The sequence below is a fragment of the Chinchilla lanigera genome, unplaced genomic scaffold, assembly GCF_000276665.1.
Source record: "Chinchilla lanigera isolate Chin_1 unplaced genomic scaffold, ChiLan1.0 scaffold00122, whole genome shotgun sequence".
Lineage (NCBI taxonomy): Eukaryota > Metazoa > Chordata > Mammalia > Rodentia > Chinchillidae > Chinchilla > Chinchilla lanigera.
Genome location: NW_004955523.1, coordinates 1,950,926 through 1,973,565, shown reverse-complemented (window position 1 = coordinate 1,973,565; position 22,640 = coordinate 1,950,926). Strand labels below are relative to the sequence as shown.

Below are 22,640 nucleotides of genomic sequence, written 5' to 3'. Positions count from 1 at the left end.
AAAAGATGCTCAACTTCACAAATCATTAGAGCATGCAAACCAAAACCACGATGAAATGCCTCCTCATACACAATAGAGTGGCCACTATCAAAAGCGAAAACAGAAGGCACTGTAGATACAGTGTGGTGGTAGAGCACATGCTTAGCATGCGTGAGGCCCCAGGTTCAATATTCAACTCCAGAAATATAACAAAACCAGAAAATAGCAAGTATTGTGGATGTAGAGAACTGCAACTCTTGTGCACTGATGTGAATATAAAATGGTGCACTATCAGTATGGCAGTTCTTCATGTTTGAAAATAGCCTGGCATGGTGGTTTATACCTGCAATCAGCTATTCAGGAGGCTGAGGCAGTAGCACCGCAAGTGAAAGACCAGCCTGGCAACTTAGCAAGAACTCACCCCACAAAAATAAAAACAGCTGGGGATGTAGTTCAGTGCTCCCTGGGTTTCAATCCCCAGTACTATGGGGGAAAAAACTGAAAATATAATTCTCAGGGGACCCAATGTACTTCTGGCGATATGTCCAAAAGAACTAAAAGCAGGAACTCAGACACAGTATTTTACAGCAGCATTATTCCCAATAGCCAAAAAGTAAAAGAAGCCCAAGTGTCCATCAGGGGATAAACAGAATCTGGTATAAACACACAATAGAATATCAACCTTAAAAAGGAAGGGGGAGAGGAAAAGAGTAGGAGAGAGAGAAGAAAACAGCTTTCCCAAGTACTGCACTTTTTGAATGAAAAAATATAGTTCACAGAAACCACATCCACGGTTGACAGCAAATTTTTTATTCTCCCTATTGTCACAATAGTTGATTCAGGTATTTTTCTATTGTACAATGACTATCTACCTACCTTTGGGTAGTGGGGAAATCATGTGAAACCAACTCAAGTTGAATTAGCCTCACTGACTTAAATCACCCGTGAATAAGAAAGCAGACAGCACGAAATTTTCTGGGTATGAGAGATTAGGTGCTTTCTACAGCGTATTTCCCAGTTACTGTGAATGGATCTATAGTCCCTGTAATGCTTACAGAATTATCTAAAAATTATACTATTACATCCAGAAATTGAATATTAGCTTTTACAGGCAATCTATATAATTGGTAAATGTGATCAAAAAGACAACCAAATATTCTACAACTGTACAAGTTTTCTTATTCCACTGAAAAATTTTTAACTTTCCAGAAGTTTAGCAGGTAAGATTATACAAATCTAAAGAAGATTATATAGTTTTCCTTAAAAGAAGCCAGGAGCCGGGTGTAGTGGTACACACTCAGGATCCCAGCACTCAGGAGGCTGAGGGCAGGAGGATCACCTCCAGTTCAAAGCCAGCCTACACTACAAACAAAAAAAGTAGAAGAAACAAGGACAGACAAACTAAACAACGGCCAGCAACAGTTTCTTAAATTTTTATTGGAAACCAATTTCCCAAATAAATCTCAAATTATTAAAGTAAGGGAGGAAAGACAAGACTTTAAAATAACTAGTATAGTCTCAAAAAAAAACCCCTCAAGCTACAAATCTTATTTTTTATCTTGTTTATAAACTTTTATCTATTTTGATTACAGTATTATACTGCTTTGTTGACACAAAATAGAATTCAAAATTGATTTTATTTATCTTATTTGTTATTTTTATTTTACAAAAAGCCAAAGCTAGTCTTATTTGGACACACACACACAAAAAAGGTGAAATTCTACCCATTCCAACTACCTAGACACAAAATGATTACAAGTACAAAGTCTGATGATCAGTCACCAAAATCCACAGGAGAATCTTAAATGGTAGCACGCACAAATTATTCCACTCCTGCCGTTATATCACCACATACTTCATGGTAGAGTACCGCAAGTCAAAAGTTTCTGGTGGTTTCATGTACTTAAAACCAGAATGCAAGAAACAGCCCAAGTCTTGGTACTTTAGGCTTCAATGTGAAAGTTCTCTTGGAAAGATTTTTCTCTCCAAAGCGGCGCCCCTGCCAAGAAAATGCTGAAGATTCCCATATGGCCCTTTCTTCTTCCAACTAGCCAGAGACAGCCAGGTATCTCAAAATGGCCTATGAGGTCCCAAAGTTCAGTCAAGGCAAGGGTGAAACAGGCTGCATGGCTCCTAGGTGTGGCATTTAAATCATCACAAAATCCCTGGAGGGCTGCAACGCCAAAGCACCAGTTCAGAAGGTCTCGTGGAAGAGGGAATCCAGAACCAGAATTCCCTCTGTCAGTAGCAGGCCTTATGGGGCTTCGTCTAGGAGGTGATTTTTTTGTGCTTCAAGTTGGGGATTTGCCCCTTTGACTTTAGCCTTCGAACAGCATTCTTTGTATGTCTGGGTTGCAGCGGTGGCGTTTCTCCCCACTTCTCACACACATCCAATGCTGCTTCTCCCACCTCCCCAACAAAAACTCCGGATATACCTGACACAGCAATGACAACGTTCTGGGACACAGGGCGCCAATGAGGGACTGGATCAGCCTTTTAATGGCTGCCTTAGGGAAAGCTGACCAGTGATACATTTCATAGCGGTTCAGCTGCTCCTCCGAAAAAGAAGAAAACAGGATTTGCACCTTCTGAATCTCATCTTCATCCACCTTCTGCTTTTTCTTTTTCTTTTTTTTGGTCTCTATTTTCAGATTTTGGCAGCAGGACCAAGTAACAACATGTCTGCCCTACCTGCTGCTGACTCTCGAGCTTACCCTCCTCTGCTACAGCTTCTCAAGTCCCAGCTCCGTCTCCATCGGCTCCTCCGAGACTGCGTCAGTGTCTGCAGTCCCCGGGTCCAGGGAGGAGAGGTCATCTCATCTGACTCCCCTGTCTCTTCAACTCTGTTGGTAGTCAACTCTTGGGCACTGTCCATCACAGCACCTTATTTTAAAAATCATACTGTACTAGACAAGAAGACAAATTCATTTTTGGACTTTCACACCATAATTTCCTGCAAATATTCCCAGTTTCACATATTACCCATATTTTATATTCTTTACCTTAAGAGTAATACGAAGTGTGATAGATTATATTTTCTAAAGATGCCTGGCTACAGTAGATTCCATCTCATATGTGATGTTGATATTTCTTGCTTCAAGTGGTAAGGTCTTATCCAAACCTGGACAAGCCTTTATAACTACTTCAACCAATAGAACAAAGCAACACCATGTGACGTCCAGAGCTAAGTCCAATATGCCATGCACCTCTGTCCTCCTTTGTTAGCAGGCTGTCTTGGCACCCAGCCACCAAGCTGTGAAGAAGCCAAACAGCCACAAGGAGAGATGTCCTGTAGGTGTTCTGGCCAGCAGCCCAGACTGAAGTTGTGCCAACAGCCAGAATTAACTACCAGAAATGTGAGTGAATAAGCCTTCAAATGATTCCAGTTCTCAGCCATTGAGTCATCCCCACCTTTCCAGACACCCCACCTCATGCCACATGTTATCACAGAGACAGCATTCTCACCAAGACCTTGACCAAACTGAACACACACAAGCGGAGTAAATCTTTTTTTTTTTTTTTTTTTTTTAGTTAGGTTCTCCCTCTGTAAGTAGGCTAGTTTGGAACTCCCTTTGTAACCTCCGCTGGCCTTAACTCCAACTTTTTGATCCTCCTGCTTCAGGCTCCTGACAGTTGAAATTACAGGTATGTACCTGGCAATGATTATGTTTTAAGCTACTGAATCTGGAAGAGTTTATTATGAAACAATAATACAAGTTCATAACTACAACTTAGACATGCACAAAAAGAAAAACAACTTACTTACATTTTGACACGTATTACATCAGGAAAATGCTTTTCCCTACTCAGATTACAAATGTTTTTACCAAGATAAAGCATTACATTTTTAAAGGTAGTCGACTATTTTTTATTCAAGCAAAAACAGGAAAAACTAACGATCTACTTTTCTTATCCTCAGCTCTCTCTCTCACTTACCTATCCTAAGTGAGGTGTCTGAGGATTGCTGCCCCACCAATATTCCAGTCTACATATATGAATCAAGATCTTGGGTTGCAACAGCAGCTCTGCTGGTACTCTTCTTTGGAAGAAGTTGCTTAAGCCCCAAATCTGAAATTTTCAAGGAAAGGAAATCCTAAATTCAAACACTTCCTTTCAATTTCAAATACTTATAATTCTGTTTCTATAACTGGATTGATGGAGTCCGTTAAGGTACACAGAAGTAAATGCATAGCTTTCATTAAAAATGGAGTTGGACAATGTGGATTCAGGTCCTAGCTATACAAGTTCTTTCTTCCTAAATCCAATCATGTGACAAAGATTGAGGGGATAGAATGCCCCTTACAAAATGGACTACTGTATCACTACTCTCCATTACAACTAGGAGACCCATGGCACAGAAAAGCCAACTACTCTCCAAGACCACAAAACTACTAAATGTTAGAGCTGAGATTAAAAAAAATAATAAATCAAGCTACTTTATGCTAAATAAGGTGCCTCTTTTTTGAAGTTTTTAACTAAACAACTTTGTTTTTAAAAATCAGATTTTACCAGAATTAGGGCATTTGCTCCAAATGATTTTCTTTTTTCATACAACAAAGAGATATCATGTGTGCTAAACACAAACACATAGTATAGTCTTTGCCCTCAAAGATCCTTCAGCGTGGGTGATATGGCACTAAGTAGTCACACCTTAGCTCAGTGGCAGAACACCGCCCTAGCACACAAGAGGCTCACGTTCAAATTCCTACCACAGGGGAGGAAACAGTCACACCATCATTTTACTGTTTTACCTTTAAATATTCCCATGTGGGGCTGGAGATATAGCTTAGGGGTAGAGCTCCTGCCTAATATGTGTAAGGCTCAATCCTCAGCACCACAAAAAATGAAAAAATAAAGAATTAAATATTCCAGTATTAGATTTATCTGTAATTTCTTTTTCTTTTACTCTAATTCCAGGTATTACTACCTTTAGTTTTCAGAGTATATAGCAAAGACTGCTATGGTCGTAAAGGAAAGATGAGTTAACAACTGCGAGACAGTAACAGTTTGTTTGGCACACCCATCTACATTCATATAATGACATTTGAAAAAAAAAGTAACAGCTGGATTTCATTTCCAATAGACGAACTTATAAAACAACTTCAGATGTAATTTGCAAAATGTATTTTTAGCCAACAATGTGTTTCAGTTCATCTGTTCACTGGCCTGATTCTTGAAAACACTAATATTTTTGAGGTCTGACTTTCAATTTTAACAGTTGTGTTATAAAAGAGAACCAAACACTAACAAAACTAGAAGTAACGATAGGTGTAACAAATATAAGAGACCACTTTACAAGAGAAAACACCTGACACCTGTTTGACCAAAGTCGATAATTAAAGCAACATTTAAAGTTCTAAAATTACATTTCACAATCTTCTAGGAGTGCATTTCACATCTTCCTGCCTCCACGACAGCACAATAAATGAAGACTCCGTACTGTCTTGTAACTCCTTTCAAAGAAACCAATTTTCCAATGGCACTAGGCAAGGAGACAGAAATTATGAGTGTTAATTACTCAGTATCATATGATCAGAGGTGCTATATTAAAGAGATATTAAAATTATTCCTAAAATAGTACCAAAAGGGAAACAAAAAACTAAATTTCTAAAAACACAGTTGGAAACACCCAACCAAATAAATGGCTGCTGACTCAAAGATCAGGCTTGCCAAACTTTCCCCTATGGATAAATGTTCAATATTCACCATAACATTTTATACCACCTCCAAGATTAAGAGTCTTTTACTAATTCTGTGGCAATGAGGGAATAACACCCAGATTGTTTATACTCCGAGTAGCTGCCACTTGGGGAACAGCTCAAAGAAAAGCAACTTAGCACAACATTTAAGCTTTTATCAGACCTGTAAAACAAAGATTACTGACATACTCTCCACACAGAATACGCTATAAAAACTTTTGTTTAAAAAAAGAAGAAAACATACTAACTCTTATTTTCTTACTCGAATCACTATGCCAGTAAGTATGGAGTGAGGGAAACATTCTCAATGGAGAGCTAAGTCATCCTAGTCAATACTTAACTCTTATAAATTCTAATTATCTGACTAGATACTTACTTTTATTATACCTGAAGATCCTTCTCTCTTTCCCTCCAAGATTCAGCATGTCAGCCCCAGTACCTTTTCAAAGGTTTCAGACCCATTCACCATCCAACTTCAGTTGTGAATGCTATTTGAAAAATAGGTGGATTACTTTTCTTAACATCCCTTCTTAACATATGAACATTAACAGCTCTTTTATTAGACAATTTAATTATTTATTTCACCAAGCTCAAGTGTGATCTGCAGCTCACAATTCCAAGCCTAGGCTGCTAGCTCCAAACAACACGTCTCAAAATTACAGTAGGATATGCTTATTTCTCTTAATTATATAGGGAATCATCCTCGCTACTCAGAGTGTGATTCACAGACCGGTAGCATCAGCAACACCTGTTAGCCTATTAGAAAAACAGAACTGCAGATCCTTCCTAGACCCACTTGAATGAGAATCAGCATTTTAACAAACCCTAAGACCATCCGTACACACAGAGAATTCTGAGAGGCGCTGCTGTCCAGTTTACTCCTCCAGCACCTCTTCCTGCTTTGGAGCTCATTTCCTGTCTGGCATATAAGGAACCAAATTATTTTTCTTTTGAGCATTTTAAGAGCCACCAAAATAAAGCAAAGAATCTTTAAATAAAGGCATGGATGCACCTGCCTTTATTCCCAACGTTGCGCAGGCTGAAGCAGAGCATCTCGAGTTTGAGGCCAGCCTAGGCAACATAGCAAGTTCAAGGCCAGCCTAGACTACGCATCAAGATGCTCTCTCAGGAAAAAAGTTAGTTTCTTCATGACTTCCTTTCCAAACAAGACCATAAACTCCATAAATCCTCAAAATTAAAACAGTACCAGGCATATGGATATAGAGAGAAAAAAACAGATACCACATGATCCCTAAAAGTCCTCAACTCTTAAATCTTTGGCTCTTACATTTGCAAAATTCTATCTAGCTGTAGTATGAGATCACCTCAATTTATAAAATTAAAAATATGCTACTTTAAATGACTAAATGAAGATCAAAAGGCAGACTCACTGTTAAGTTCATAAAGCTAACAACATTTTTAGAGCTCCGTTAAGTTAGAATTTGTAGACATACTCCAGTAATCATATTAATCATGTTTAAGACATGTAGTTTCTTTGCCTAAATTAACAATGAGTTAAGAATAAAGCCAAATGGACACTAAGCTTTTTTGGAGGCTGGTCTTATCCTCCAGAGTGTACTTCTTTTTCTACTATAATTGGCCCACATTTACTCAGCAGAGCATCTTTTCCTACCTTTAATAAATCTAACATGTTGCTACCTTTTGCACTCATCTTGACCAACTCTTTGTTCAGGGCCTGGAAAAAATCTCTAAAGGAAGTCCACAGCACCCCAAAACCCCAGAACATTGACAAAGCCAGTCAAGAGGCCTCATGACACACCGTGGGAATCACCCTACAGGTCCCAGCAACCTTGCCATTAGGCTGTATCCTTAAAAATTTGGAACAATTTGGCCCCAACAATCTGAACAAAGAACATGTCTTCTATTGCAATACTGCTTGGGTCCACTATAAACTAAGAAAGGTGAGAAATGGGTACAAAATGGCAGTCTAAATTACAATACTATTCTTCAGATCTTTTTTCACAAAAAGGAAAGTGGCATAAAATCCATTGTGTTCAGGTGTTTATGGCTTTCTATCTCTGGAAAGCCCCAAGAACTATCGGTATTTAAGGAGGCCTCTAAGGAAGAGGAAAACTGATACTGCTGATGATACTGTCCTTAGACCCCCAGCTGTCTCTCAGGGGGGATATGGGTCTCTCCCACCTGTTTAATGGACACCATACTGGGTGGTCTCCCTGACCTCAGGCCAGTGATTTGCTATTCTCTTCAAGTGACTCAAGAACTGCACCAGAGGGCAGCACTCCAGAGAGTCCCAGTATTCCCCAGCCCCCTCACATTCCCCAGACAGCTCTATGCCCCACAGCACATACGCAGAGGGGAGCTGCTACTTCTCACTCACATCTCATCCTGCCCCTACGAGAGGTTCCAGGGGAACTGGGACTGTGTGAGTCCAGGCTCCTTTCTCAGGGGCCCCACAGTGCAAAGATGGCTAGTCCCATTTCCAGAAGATCCTGGTAAATTTGGTGATAGCTTTCAAACTCTGACCCTTGCTACTGACCTACTGTGGTGAGATGTCTAATCTCTCTCTTTTTTTTTTTTTTTTTTTGGTTTTTCTCCGGTACCGGGAACCGAACTCACGACCTTGCGCTTACCAGGCAGGCGCTTTTGCCACTGAGCTAAATCCCCAGCCCTCTAATCTCTCTTGACCATTTGCGGTACCCCAGATGAAAAACAACCCTTGTAGAGGCCAGGACACATGCAGATGAATGATGTGCTGCCACGAGAAAAGGAAATCACCCTGAGAAGTTGTTATTCAAACCAAACTGGGGAGATAACACTAACATTAGACTACAAATTAATTAACACTAGACTAAAAAATGACAACTGCTCTTATCATGGGGATAAAAAGATGGATTAAGAAACTTGTTAACTATGAAAGGGTGAGAGAGGTTGCACAGGGCAAAGCGGAAAATGCAGATGCCTTCCATAACCGGTTAGTAGAAGTTTCCTGTAAATATACAAACCTAGATCTTCCAAGGAGTGACAGGTACTGAAGGGATAGCATCTCACTAGTCATGCAGCCCCATTACAAAAACTTCACATGGGCCCTCAGATCCTTATGACCCAATTCCTGGACATGGCCTTTTCTGTCTCCAACAATTAAGATCTAAACAAGGATGGAAAAAGAAGGGCTGAGGAAAAAAAGGCCAGAATTATGGCTGTCACAGTTGGCAATGCTTTAAACACACCCCAGTTGTCCAAGGAAAGAGTCCCTGCTCTAAACACATGACAACTGGACGCTGGGCACCCGACTCTATCAAGCTGCTGCCTGGTCCTGCTGCACGGGTCAGGCAGCCCAAGTGCCCGACGCACAGCACTGAAGGACTGACCACCCCCACTCCCAGAGAAGGGCTGCACCGGTCAAAACCCTCACTTCCCACTCTGATAAAAAGGACTGACGGGGCCCAGGGCACCCACAATGCCCCTGTCCATGGGGACCCCCGTCTTCTGTGCAGAACCCCAAGTAACCCAGGACATCACGGACAAGCAAATCCAATTCCTTACACTGCAGATACAAAGTGGTTTACTCTGCTTTAACCACTTTGCAGTTTAACCTGAGCGTTACGCTGGCAGGGCGTTTACAGACTGATTGTCCCACACGTGACTTGGGCAGGGGTCATATCAACCAGTCAATTCTTGTATTAAATTTGATAAAATTGACTTGTATTTCCTGTTATCTTATAAAAATTAATGAAAAATATGCAATTTTTAATCATCCTGTATTTAAATAATGAATTGGTAAGTGCTTAACTTTCTTCTCTGGAAAATACTCCTCTAGATCTACAGCCATAATTGGTGTCAAAAGGAGGCCTAGTCAGCATTCCTTTACTCCTGCTTTGACATGTTTATTCAAAGGTCAAATGTTCAACCACGAGTTTTGAATTGTTCCATAGCATCCTACTGCCTTAATAGGAAGAGACTGACTAGTAAAATCGGGAGTAATCCTCCAATTCTGGCAAGGGTCAAAGTGGATTTTACCAGTTGAGGCTACACCAGGTCTCCCTGACCTAATTAGCCAACGCGTGGATCCTACTGATGGTATAATGGAACACCTAGGAGGGTGACAGCTGCTACAGCTGTGCTAAGAGAAGAAGCTACAAAACTAACTTCAGACAAAAACTAGAAGTACTGACTCCCCATCAGGTCTAAGTTACTCTTGAGACAAAAAGGTACCTTGTGGTTGACAGGGAACAGCTAAGTACCAAGCCAGATTTCTAGACACCCCTGAAGTTATCATTAAGGACTTGCACTACTCTTAATCCTGCCTTACTGATACCTACTCAGAGGTTACCTGCTCTTGTGAACAGGTGATTTCCCTGACCTACACAAGCAGGCAGGGACCCTGAGGTGGTGATTCGCTGATGGAAAAAGTGGCTTTGTCCAAGCCCATTGAAAAGCAAGTTATGCAGCTGGTCACTGGTCACAACAGGTCACTGAGGCCAAACACCTTCCCCCAGGAACCTCTGCCCAAAAAGCAGAGCTTGTAACACTTATTGGAGCACTGATACCAGAAAAAGACAAAAAGCTAAATATTTACACAGATTCCAAATATGTCTTTCTACCTGCCCATGCAGCAATCTGGAAAGAAAAGGGCTTGCTGACTTATAAGCAAGCATCTATAAAGCACAAGCAGGAAATTCCAACTTCTAGACTATCTTCCCAGGCAGGTCACTGTTATTCATTGCAAGAAACACAAAAGAGACATGTCCAGAGTCTCTTCAGGAAATCAAAAAGCTAACAGAGAAGCAGAAAGGGCAGCCTTCATTTTTGTAAGATAAAGCCAACCCCATTTGAACTGCCTAAGGAAAAAGACTACCAGAAAGAAAGCTACTCCTGTGCATCTCTGGAAGACCTGAGGCTCTTTAAAAAACGAGACTCCAGTACTGCTCTGGGTACTGATAAGCAGAGTCACTGATGACCCTTAGTCCACCACACCTTAAATGGGCACTTGTACTGGGATTCCTGTTTTTAATTAAATCCATAATGTGGGCAATTTTTCTGGGGCTACGGCTCTCAGGAACTTGGTAATCTAATATTCCTGTTTGCCATGCTTTCTCCTCCATAGGCAGTAAAAAAATCTCACTCACAGTCATCTTGGCTGGGGATATAGCTCAGCAGCATACGTGCTTGCCTAGCAAGCCTGAGGTCATGAGTTTGACTCCTGGTACCAAACAAACAAACAAAAAAATCCCTAATTGCTAGATCTGTCATAGTCCACCTTTTTAAGACATACCAAAAAATATTCTGCCCCGCTCCTTATTTAGGCCCTGCATCTTCAACCTAATAGTAAAGTTTATCCATTACAAAAACTTCAAATGAGCCCTCAGATCCTTATGACCCAATTCCTGGACATGGCCTTTTAGATGTTGATCCAGACTACAGCCCATGACTCTCATGATACATTTACCAAGCTTTTCCCCATTGCCCAGGCAGCTGAACAGTTCATGACAGATAGACACTAACTCCTTTCTCATTGCCTTCTAACAGATCTTTTTTTAAACCCAAACAGTGAGCTACAACATCCCAAAGTAGATGGAGAGAACACACCCCCCAACATATAGGGGTCTACAATCCTTTTCAATCAGAAGTAGCTATATGAAATACAGAATGCCACACCCTCAGCAACCCATTAAGAGTTATAGGGATTTATGTATCATGAGGAAATCAGGCAAGAGATTAGGGTATGAGCAGGCAAGCAGGTATGACCTATCATCACAGAGATCCATGCACCCAAGCCCCACATCTGGGCTGAGACCAATCAGAAAATGCTATCTTCAATTCTTCTGGCACGAGATCAAGTAGGTTTTTGATAGATCTGACATTAGCCTGAGAAATGGGAGATATAAAAGATAGCTACCATTAACCTTGTCACTGTAAGCTCTTTCAGTAGCTTACTCTCACCCTGCATAGTATATTTGTCTTACTTTAATTGTCCTGCACATTCCTACCTTTAACACATTCACAACAGCGCCATAATTCATTTCTCATTGCCGGTGGCTCTGAACTACCAGTCGTACATGCACAACTGTCCAATCAGGCAGCATGGGACAGTTCCATCAGGTGGTACAAACAACCTAATGGGACAATCATGCATGTATCACCAGTGGTGCAAGCCACTTGATGGGACAGTCACACATGAACCACTGGAGACTCAAACCATCAAGAACGTGTCAATAAATATAAAACCTTGCTACCCTTTGCGCTTGTCTACACCAATTCTTTGTTCAGGACTATAACATGCGAAGAACCTCCAGAAGGCGTCCACAGCTCCCCTGAACCCTGGTAACACCACCAGTATCCACAGGATGGCTAATACAGCATCTTGAATTCTGGTGGGGACAATGTTCAGCCAGTCCTCTTCATCCCAGATGCAGAGTGGCCCCTTTCTCTTAATTCTCCAAAGAACAGCAGAGAGTAGCCTATAACTTTGATCAGCACCTTGCTGAGGATTCTAATAAGGATAGGCTACTCCACAAAGGAAAATTAGGAACTGGTGTCTGGACCTAGGCAAGGGGTGGCTATGCTTTTCACATAGGAGACCCCTATCCAAATCTACTATCAGCTGCCTCCCTGGAGCAGTGGGCAAGAAGTAAAAGGAGGGTTTTTCCTAATATTCTGTTCAAGAATCGGCACTCATGGATTAAATGTAGTAGTGAAATGGAAACAGACTGCAAAGAAAACAGCAGGACAGAGTTTATGACATTAGAATCATGAAGGATTTCCCAAAGAGACACAGAAAGCACAGCCATTAAAGAAAAAGGGGTGCAAGTTGATTAGAATGAAATACTTCATTCTGACAAAAGGTACCATAAGTAGCATGAAATACAAGCTAGCGACCCAGCGAAACTGTTTTTAAGTCACTTACCAAAGGATCTGAATTCAGAGTATACAGCAAACTTAGACAACTCAAAGAGAAAAGATGGACAATAACAGGAAGTGTGCAGAGGATCCTGACAGCAAATCAGTGGAGGAGAAGTCCAACAGCAGGCTGCCTGGGATCAGTAGCTGCTCCTGCCTCCTGAAGTGGACTAATCCTGCTACAGTCGCAGGCCACAGGGCTACACCTAGAAATCACTGCATCCCTCCCCCCACATCTGCCTCCTTCATGCCCACCTCTCTGTCTTCTTGCACAGTGCAGGACCAGCATGAAAGAGGGATTCTCTGGCCCCCATTGTAACCTGTCACCCAAAAAAGTCAACGTGTCTTTTCCCTACCCTCCCTTTCAACAACAAATGGAATGTGTCCCTGTCCTCTCCTATCTCCGTCCTCTTATCTGAAGACCAGGTGCACTGTAGGACCAGGTGTGCTGTAACTCTGAGGTGGCGCCATGATACCTCTAGCATTGGCTGCTGATCTGTATCTTACATAGGAAGGAATCCTTTGAAACATGAGGAAGAGGTTTCCAAAAAATTCCATGCTTGTGAGCCAATGGAAAATATCCAGCTCTACACCACCCCCGCAACCCCATACAACCTTACCTTTTGCCGTGTTTACAGCCCAGCTTGATCATCAACACTGGCCCCTCCAGCTCATCCTTTCAAACTACAGTCCCTCCCTTCTCCCCTCCTGAATTAAAAATTACAAGCCCTCTTATTTCACATCTTCCACTGTTTCCATCAGACTACATTCCTTCACAAAAGCCCAGTTTGGCATCACAGGTAAAAGTATCTATGAAATAAAGTGCCTAATCACTTCTTCTTCTTTTTTTTTTTTGTCTTTTTGAGACAGGGTCTCACTATGCAGTCATATCCTCAGAGAATGGTATGACTGAAGCATAACCCATATTTATTAGGGCACACTTAAGAGAATTTGCTCCATCAAGGAAAGAGTACGTAAGAGCTAAATTCAAATTTAGTCCTAGTTGAAACATTATTGAGGTCAAAACCACACACATCCAGGTGTGGGAACAGTGTTACAGCTTAGCCAGGTACTTAAATCTGATGAGATGCTACCCTCTGACACAATCTGTAAGGCAAAGGAAAGCCAGGCCAACATAGCCACTCTCCAAAGGAAATCGTGACAGTTATCTTCAACTGTAAAACTCAAGTGAGGAGGGGCTGAGGATTTAGCTCAGCAGCATAGCGCCTGGCTGGCAAGTGCAAGGTCGTGAGTTTGATTCCTGGTACCAGAAAAAAATAAAAACTAAAATTAAAAATTAAAAAATTTTTTAAAAAATCAACTTGAGATGGCAGGAGAGGCTGCAAAAACTCAGTTCATCCCATGTATAAGAGTGAATACTGATTGACATTTTTCTTTCAACTCACAGATGAGGGAGAATAACACCATCAAAATATTTAAAGTTCACTGTTGCAGAAAAACTTTGTACATGTACACCTAAAGGCATAAGCCAGAATATGTTTATAATAGCAACAAAGTAGAAAAAAATTTCATCTTTTAGAGAATGAATAAATTGTAGTAGTTCCATAATTAATACCACCTCTGAGAAAGTGAACCATGGCTACATACCTTCATATAACTGAATCTTAAAAACAATGCTGATTAAAACAAGAATATGAATCTATAATAGGGGGAGAGTGATTCCATCATATAATTTAGAAAAACAGTAAAACTAAATAGTTTTGAAAGAAAAAGAAAAAGAAAACCAAATATAATAAAATCAAAATAAAATTCCAAACAGTTTTTACCTCTTAGTGAGACAATTGAATGAAAATTAGGAGAAATACTACATTGCTCTGTTTCTTAAGCATGGTGTTTCACAGGCATTGATTGGTTTTATTATACAATTTATCACTTAAATACACAATGCTATATTTTTGTCTATATATCAAATAGTTTACAACATGAAGGAGAGAAACAGGAAGGAAAGGGGAGGAGAAAGAGAGGAACAGAGGATCAATACCTATAATGTGTCAACACAGACCTCTTATCTCTCCCTAAAAAGGCAGCATGAACTTCCATGTAAACATAGGCTCCATCTTGAAACCCTACTAAAATAAGTTCTTTTTATTTTTTTAAGGGCATAAAGCTGAAATGAAATGCAAGTAAATAACCGATCTATCCTTGGTTTTTAAAAATTAATATGGAGTATGTTGGCGCACCTGCGGTCCCAGCTGCTCAGAGGGCTGAAGCAGGAATCTGGCAAGTACTAGGCCAGCCAAGGCAGCACAGCAAGACCACATCTCAAAATTAATTAATCAATCAATCAATCAATCAATCAATATAGTTCCTAATGTAATATAAAAAATAAAAGGAAAATAATTTACTAAAGTAATATTTTCAATATGTAAATGCAGCTGTGTATGATGGAGTACACCTATAATCTGGGACACTGAGGTAGGAAGATTGCAAGTTTGATCACAGCCTGGGCAACTTAATGAGATCCTGTCTCAAAATAAAAATTAAAAAGGGATGGGGAAATAACTCAGTGTGAAGGTCTTGAGTTCAATCCCCAGTAACAAACATACATATAGTAAACACTTGGGTGTAATTATCCTAGCATTCACTTAATGAAACAGCTAATTGGATTCATATATAGAATCACCAAGAATGTGACTGCTAGAAATATAGACTTAAAAAAAAAAAAAAAAAAAAAAACAAGAAATGTAGATTGAAACAAATGTCTTGAGTAGGAAAATCGTAAGGAGCAATGCTACTGATAATAGGATTTTCCGAACAGCAAACAACTCTTAGTAAAGTTTTAAATAAAACGAAGTACAATTTGTCTTTGGTTTACTGAGTAATTGCATTCTTGGAAAATTCACTGTCTATTAAAACCATAAAAAAAAACCCTTTGTGTTTAGACGTAAAGCAGGATTTCTATCAGTAACAGATAACTACAGGTTTTTTTCCTTCTAAAAAGGTCTAAGAAATGAAAAGTCAGAATTGTATCATATCTTGTATGGTATCTGGTATTCTGGCTTTTTCCTGCTCACTAAATACCTAGCTCACCCACCCTGCCCTAATCATTGTAGCAAAAAAAAAAAAAAAAAAAAAAAAAGTACCCTCAAAGATCTAAACACTTCATTGGAACAGTATTGTCCCTGTTAAGAACTAGAGCCTTCAACAAAGGTAGCTTCCAACACTGTCCTCCAAATTGCCCTTGTTTCCATATCACTATGAAGTTGAATGTGACCATGAAAAGTCTAACTGATTTCTAACTTTGGCAAAGGAGGGATCCTAATATAATGCAGAAATATAAAGCAGATAAAAACCTAAGGATCTTCACCTAAGGAAAAATAATACATCAGTGCAAAGTTAGTAGTCTTTTCACCTATTCAGTGGCAACCTTTCAAGACTGTTACTTTGCTAAAATACAAATGTCAAATTGAAAAACACTGTTACACTAAGAATGTGTTACAGTACACATAAAGGATTTTTATTTAATTTTAATCAAACCTATGAGACAGATAGCTTTCTTTGTATAAAAACAATCTCAGAAACATCAGAGCCGCAGAGCTCCTAGATGGCAGGGACAGAATTTCAAGCCCTCTTATCTCACACCTTCCACTGTTTCCATCAAATTACATTCCTTCACAAAAGCCCAGTTTGGCACCACAGGTAAAAGAAAACTTGTCAGTGTAAGCAATGGAAATGTAAATGGCAAAATATCAATATAAAACCTCCTTATTTTGATATATGAGTGATGGTTCTAGTTGTATTATAGATACCAGCTATGTCTCAAAATAAGAGATTTTTGAAACCTAACACTTAAAAAGTGTCATGTCTCATACTGAGAAATAAAAATGAAAAAAAAAATAAAATTTTAGAAGTATCTATGAAATAAAGTGCCTAACCACTTTTTTTTTTTGTCTTTTTGAGACAGGGTCTTGCTATGCAGTTCAGGTGGCCTTGAGCTCACTTTGTAGCCCAGGCTGGTCTCGAACTTGCAAAGATCCTCCTGCCTCAGCCTCCAAAGTGCTGGGATTATATGGTGTGCGATCATACCCGGCTCCCTAATCACTTCTTAATGTCTGAAAGATTCAGAATCTTCTTTTTAATCAACATTCCTGAATCCCCCCACTACAGATTTTGACAAAGAGTTAAATCCTTATTAAAAACCTTTCAGGGTTTTTTGGGGGGCTGGTCTCAATAACCATTAAGAACCTTATAAAATCTCAGCTTAAAACAACTCTCACATAGACACCTATATCACTCCTCTCAAACATCTATCTGAAATTCATCTTTAAGAATAAATACATGATAGGATGGAATACTGAATAAGTTTGTATTCATGACAACTAAGTAAAGTTGAAATTCTAACAGTATTGTGCCATGCCTTCTTTTTTTTTGGGGGGGGGGGACAGCCAACCCAGGGCCTCATGCATAATAGGCAAGCACTTTACCACTGAGCTACTGTATATCTCCAGCCCTTTTTAAAATTCTTAGATAGGATCTTGCTGAGTTGCCCAGGCCAGCTTTGAACTTGTTATCTTTTTGTGTGCCACTGTGCCCTGCTATGCCATGCATCTTGATAAAAATATTCTCATGGAAAAAAATATTCCCATGACTCCAAGCACCTATATGCACACAGATATTTACAATAATAAGACAAAAATAAAATCAAGAGCATACTCAGGGCTTGATGTAAGAGAAAAAGGGAAGTAGTGTACCGTGTTATTTCAGCTAAATAAGGAAGTAGGATCACTTATCAGCAAGCACAATCTTAGATACATCTCTAAATGGCAGACTTATACTCAGCCTTTCCTAAAAACAAAGTTAGTAGACAATAGTTTACAACATTCAAACCCAAAGTCTAGGGGGAAAAGCAATTTATTTTATATATCTTATGTTGAAAGAAAAACATTTTAAAACTTCATGCTTTTGAATTCACAGGTGAAGTCTGACATATTTTGCATGACCTAAACACACCAACTGTGCCATAATACATTTTCTCTTTCCTTTTTGTTACTCTTTCTCCAAGCAGAACTCCACCTCACTCAGAATTGTGGTTGTGTAAGCCAATATCCCTACCCCAAATGCCACCTTATGTTCTCCTTCATGTATACTTATATACCATACCTTTTTCCTGACTTAAAATTTCCATTACAACTTCCATAATAATGTTTTTATGACATCAATAGATTCTATAATGATTTCAATGGTTAGCAGGTAATGGAAAGAATATGCAATAGAGCTTACAAGCGTGTCAATTACCTATCTCTAAAAAACACTACTATAAATACAAATAAGCATTCCAGAACAGTTACAGCCAAAAAAAAAAAAAAAGCAATTCTTCATGAAAAACCTCCAATTCAAGTTTGCTAGGGTACAGGTTAAAATTAGATTTAAAACAGCATACTCAAATGTAACACACATTCCATAATTCCCAGGTATATTTGCAGAATATTTTTGAATACAAGCTGACAAGTATATGGGGATTGCTAAATAGCTGTGTAATATAGAAATCCACAAAAACATAGGATTCACTTGAAAAATGTAATAGCTGCCACATATATAGTGCCTACTATATGCTAGACCCCCTTAAGAATTTACATATGTGCATATGTATATAACTTCATGACACTAAGACTATATAACTGTAATGATGAAAAACTATGGACTTGAAAGAGTAGAGAACTTCTAGTCAAGATAATAAATTCATGCAAATAACAATCTATAAATGTATCAGATAAATAATACATAGCTAGCTAAAAAATAATACAAATATTTTTCAAGCAATTATAGGTAATATGAACACCAAGTGGAATATGTGACTAAAGCTGAGGGCTTCTGGTCTAGAAAATGCACTACCAACTGAAGCTGGCTGTTGTGGGGAACAGGGACTGAAAAGGCTCTATATAAGAAAGGGGACCTGTCAGAGCTAGGGCTGGCATAGGACTCCCTTACTTACAAAGTTAGGCTGAAAATAACTTGCCAACTCCACCTGGGGCTATGCCCTTTAAGCAGTAACTCCCAGGAAGGTTGCAGGACATAGATACCTACTAGCCCTCTCATTATATCTGCAACATCCAGAATATCATCAATATCTCAGGGATAGGAACTCTAAGCCTGATTCTAGAACTGAGATCCAAGAGCAACTAAAAAACTGTAATACAAGCAGGAGTGAATCCAGAAGACAGTGAAAATTAGCCACATCTCAAAAATAGAAAGCAACCAAAGCTGCTGTTATATTCCGAATGACATTCCATTCCTGTTTCTGGATGCATGGCTATTAAGGATGGTTTTAATGTTCTCTGACATCTCTCAGTATTTTAAGTCCTCAAGCCAGGTGTAGTGGCGCATGCCTTTGATCGCAGCACTCGGGAGGCTGAGGCAGGAGGATTGTTGCAAGTTCGAGACCAGCCTGGGCTACAAAGCGAGCTCAAAGCCACCTGAACTGCATAGCGAGACCCTGTCTCAAAAAAGAAAAAAAAAAAAAAATTAAGTCCTCATCATTTGAAGCAATCAAGAAGAATCTAACACATTTAAATCTCCTCGCTGTGCCAATAAACCAACAATCACAATAACCCGAAATAATTTTTAATGCAGTAAAATTACAAAACCCTCTTTTGAACAGACAGCATTTGATAACTACAAAAATAAGCATCCTCCCTCAGGTAAAGAAAGTATCTTTGTAACTGAATTTTTTGACTATGTGATGTGGGATTCCTCAAATTTAGCTCTTCTATTATCAACCAGACTTTCCTACTACTAGAAAGGGTGTGGTTTCCAGCTTTAACATGATACAACTGAAAGGTTCTGTAAAGGAATTAAAAATAGTCTTTGGAGAAAATAACTTGAAATTAAAAGTGAAATTTTAGTAAAGTAAGTGTCAAATTAGTTTCCCAAACTTCACTTCTAGACCTACTTCTGCCACTAATTAGTTGTAGGACTTTGGCTAAACTTAAGGTTTAGGTTATGTGTAAAATGAGGACATTTTATAATGTCTCTTGGGTCCCTTTAAACCTAACATTGTAATATTCTTTTAAACATGATAGGAATGTGTGCTAAGTGTAGAGGTACTCAGCATTCACATGTTTTCAAGAGTTTGAAAGAACTATGAGTGCTAGCTGGGTGTGGTGGCACACGCCTGTAATCCTAGCACTAGGGAGGCTGAGGCAAGAGGATTGTTGGGAGTTTGAGGCCAGCTTGGGCTACAAAGTGAGCTCAAGATCAGCCTGAACTGCATAGCAAGACCCTGTCTCAAAAAGACAAAAACAAAAAACAAAAAAAAAACTATCAGTGCTAATGATGGCTATCCACCACTCTTTCTTCCCCCAAAAACTAAAGCAGAAACTAAAATCTATCAAAACATTCTGAGAAAATTCCCAAAATACTTTTAAATATGGTAATATAAGTTACAACTTTGAGGTAGAATTTATATGTACTAAAATTCACTTTTTAATGTACACTAACCACCACCAAAATCAAGATGAAGAATAGATACAAAATTTCTCTGCTCTTTGGAGTCCCTTCTGTCCTTATAGTGCTGCCTGTTCTAAAATATCAGGAAAATGGAATCATATACGGCTCTTCGAGTCTGGCGCCTTTCCCTTAACACAATGCAGTTAACATTCACCCACGCTGCTGTGCACAGTGCCAGAGTGTCATTACATGGCTGCACCAAAGCTTATCAATTTACCAGCTGAAGAGCATTTGGCTTATTTCCAGTTCCATTAGCATAAAAGTTTTTGTGTAGCTATGACTGATTATTTCACATGGAGGAATATCTTGGAGTAGAACTGTTGGATCATGGTAAGTGTATGTCTAATTGTGTATGAGAGCCTACCAAACTTTTTTCCAAAGAGGTTGTGCTAACAAATCAAAGAGTTTTTCATTTAATTGTTTTAAACAAAAACAAGCTTAGACCTTTATGTCATGAATTTCCCAGAAAGATGCTAAATATACCCAGATATTATCACAGGAAATTATTTCCCCGTGTCCTATTTAAAGAAAGTAAAAGTTAACAAAGGAAGCTGATTGATAAATATTTGTATTTATCAAACAGACAAAAATTTTGTAATAGACTTAAAATATGTTCATGTTTGAAATTACACTCATAAGCCCAACAGGGTGCACTGTTTGAGTGTATTTCAATCTATTTGGCTACAAGGCCGGTTTAAATTGTCTATTTAGAATGGCAGCTTCCAAGTGTTTTAAGTCTATACAAATTAAGATATTCTATTCATTTTACAGTACATGAGAAAGAAGCAGACAATAAATAGTAAAAACTTTAATCTTCCCAAGTCACTTATTCAACTGTGCCCTCAAAAATAACTCTTCATTCTTACCAAGACCAACTTATGAAAACCTTCACTTTCTCCCCATTGGTTTCCTCTTCAATTCCTTTGTTCTACGACTCAGATTTCAGAGTTCATCAACATAATCACTATTCTCACTCAACGACACCCATGTCTCTCCCTTTCACATTCTCCTAACCGCACCGACCTTCCCAGTGACAACAGAGCAGTGGAGTACCGGGGAAAGTCACATCCAGGAAGACTGGTGACTGTCATAAATTCATATTAAACAACTGCAAATACAGCAACACCACTTTATAAGCTCCCTGTAATGATATTTTTCTTTAATCCTTAAATATTCACACACTTTTTAACTTAAGACACTTTCATTCATTAAGAAAACAGTAGGAGTGAGGAACCAGCTCAGTGATAGTTTGCTTAGCATATGAAAGGCCCAGAGTTTGATCCAATGACAAAAAAAATTCCTTCTTTTCATCATCCACTCTCCTATACCATCAATCTTTCCTCCTCCATAGGACTATTCCCATTATCATGCAAAAAAATATGTATCATTTAAAAAAATAACCCACCGAGCCAGATATATGGCATATATACCTGTAATCCCAGCACTACGGGAGGCTGACCAAGAGAATTCCAAGTTCAAACCCAGCCTAAAAAATTTAGCAACACCCTGTCTCAAAATTACTATTAAATTAAATATAAGCTAAATTGAACCTCTCCTCATTTAAAAAAAATTTTTTTTAAAGGGCTGAAGATATAACTCAGTGAAAAGGTCCTGAGTTCAATCCCAGTGCTATGTCAAAAAAAATTCTCCATATTCAGTTATGTCTACCTCCTGCCCCTGTTTTTCTGTTCCCTTGTACAGCCATACTTCTCAAAAAAGTAATAGCTCTCAACCAGCTATGGTGGTACATACCTACAATCCCAGCACTCAGAAAGATAACTGGAGACCAGCTTAGGCTAATATCAAGCTCAGGGCCAACCTGGACTATAGAAGAATCTGTCAAGAAAGAAAGAGAAGGGTGGGGCGGGAAGGACAGACAGAAACTCTCAGTTCTCATGGTTCTAATTCTTCATCTTCCATTCAATCTGCTTCAAATTAATCCAACTCCACAAGTTTACTAAAACTGGTCCTTAGGCCTATTTAAACAGATGACACACTTAAAGGAATAATGAAGAGAATGTAAAGGAAAGACTATTTGCAAAGATGTGGCAGGGGACTGAAAGAACCAAAAAGAGATAGCATAGCACCTAGAAATCAGCAATCAACAAGCTATTAGCCAAACCTGCGCAACTTTGCACGACTCTGTCTCAAAATTTTAAAAAATTAAAAGGGCAGGGTATGTAGCTCAGTGTTTAGGCCCTGAGTTCAATCCTTAGTCCTGGAGGGAAAAAAGAAGCTATTAACCTCCCCTAAATCCAAAGGTAAAAGGGCTACAGGGGCTCTCTGAAGCCTGAGGTTATCAGTAACCAGCTAGCCAACTTGATCTTTAAAAATGCAAATGTAAATATCATTTATGTCATCCTCTGCTTACCCCTTCAATGGCATCTCACTACATTTTGAATAAAATCTAAATTCCTGTCCAGGCACTACATGATCTGGAATCTTTACACCTTATTTTAAAGTTACTCTAGGGCTGGGGGATGTGGTCTGTGGTTGGGTGCTTGCCTAGCTTATGTGAGGCACTGGGTTTGATTCCCAGCACCACAAAAACAAAAGAAAAACTTTCTTTAAAAAATAAAAGCCAGGGGGGCTGGGGATTTAGCTCAGTGGCAAAAG

General features: G+C 39.2%; 1 pseudogene; it reads right to left on the bottom strand.

Moving 5' to 3' along the window:
• Positions 1 to 441: 441 nt before the first annotated feature.
• On the bottom strand, positions 442 to 10,802 carry LOC102028009 (annotated as a pseudogene).
• Between the last annotated feature and the right edge of the window lie 11,838 nt (positions 10,803 to 22,640).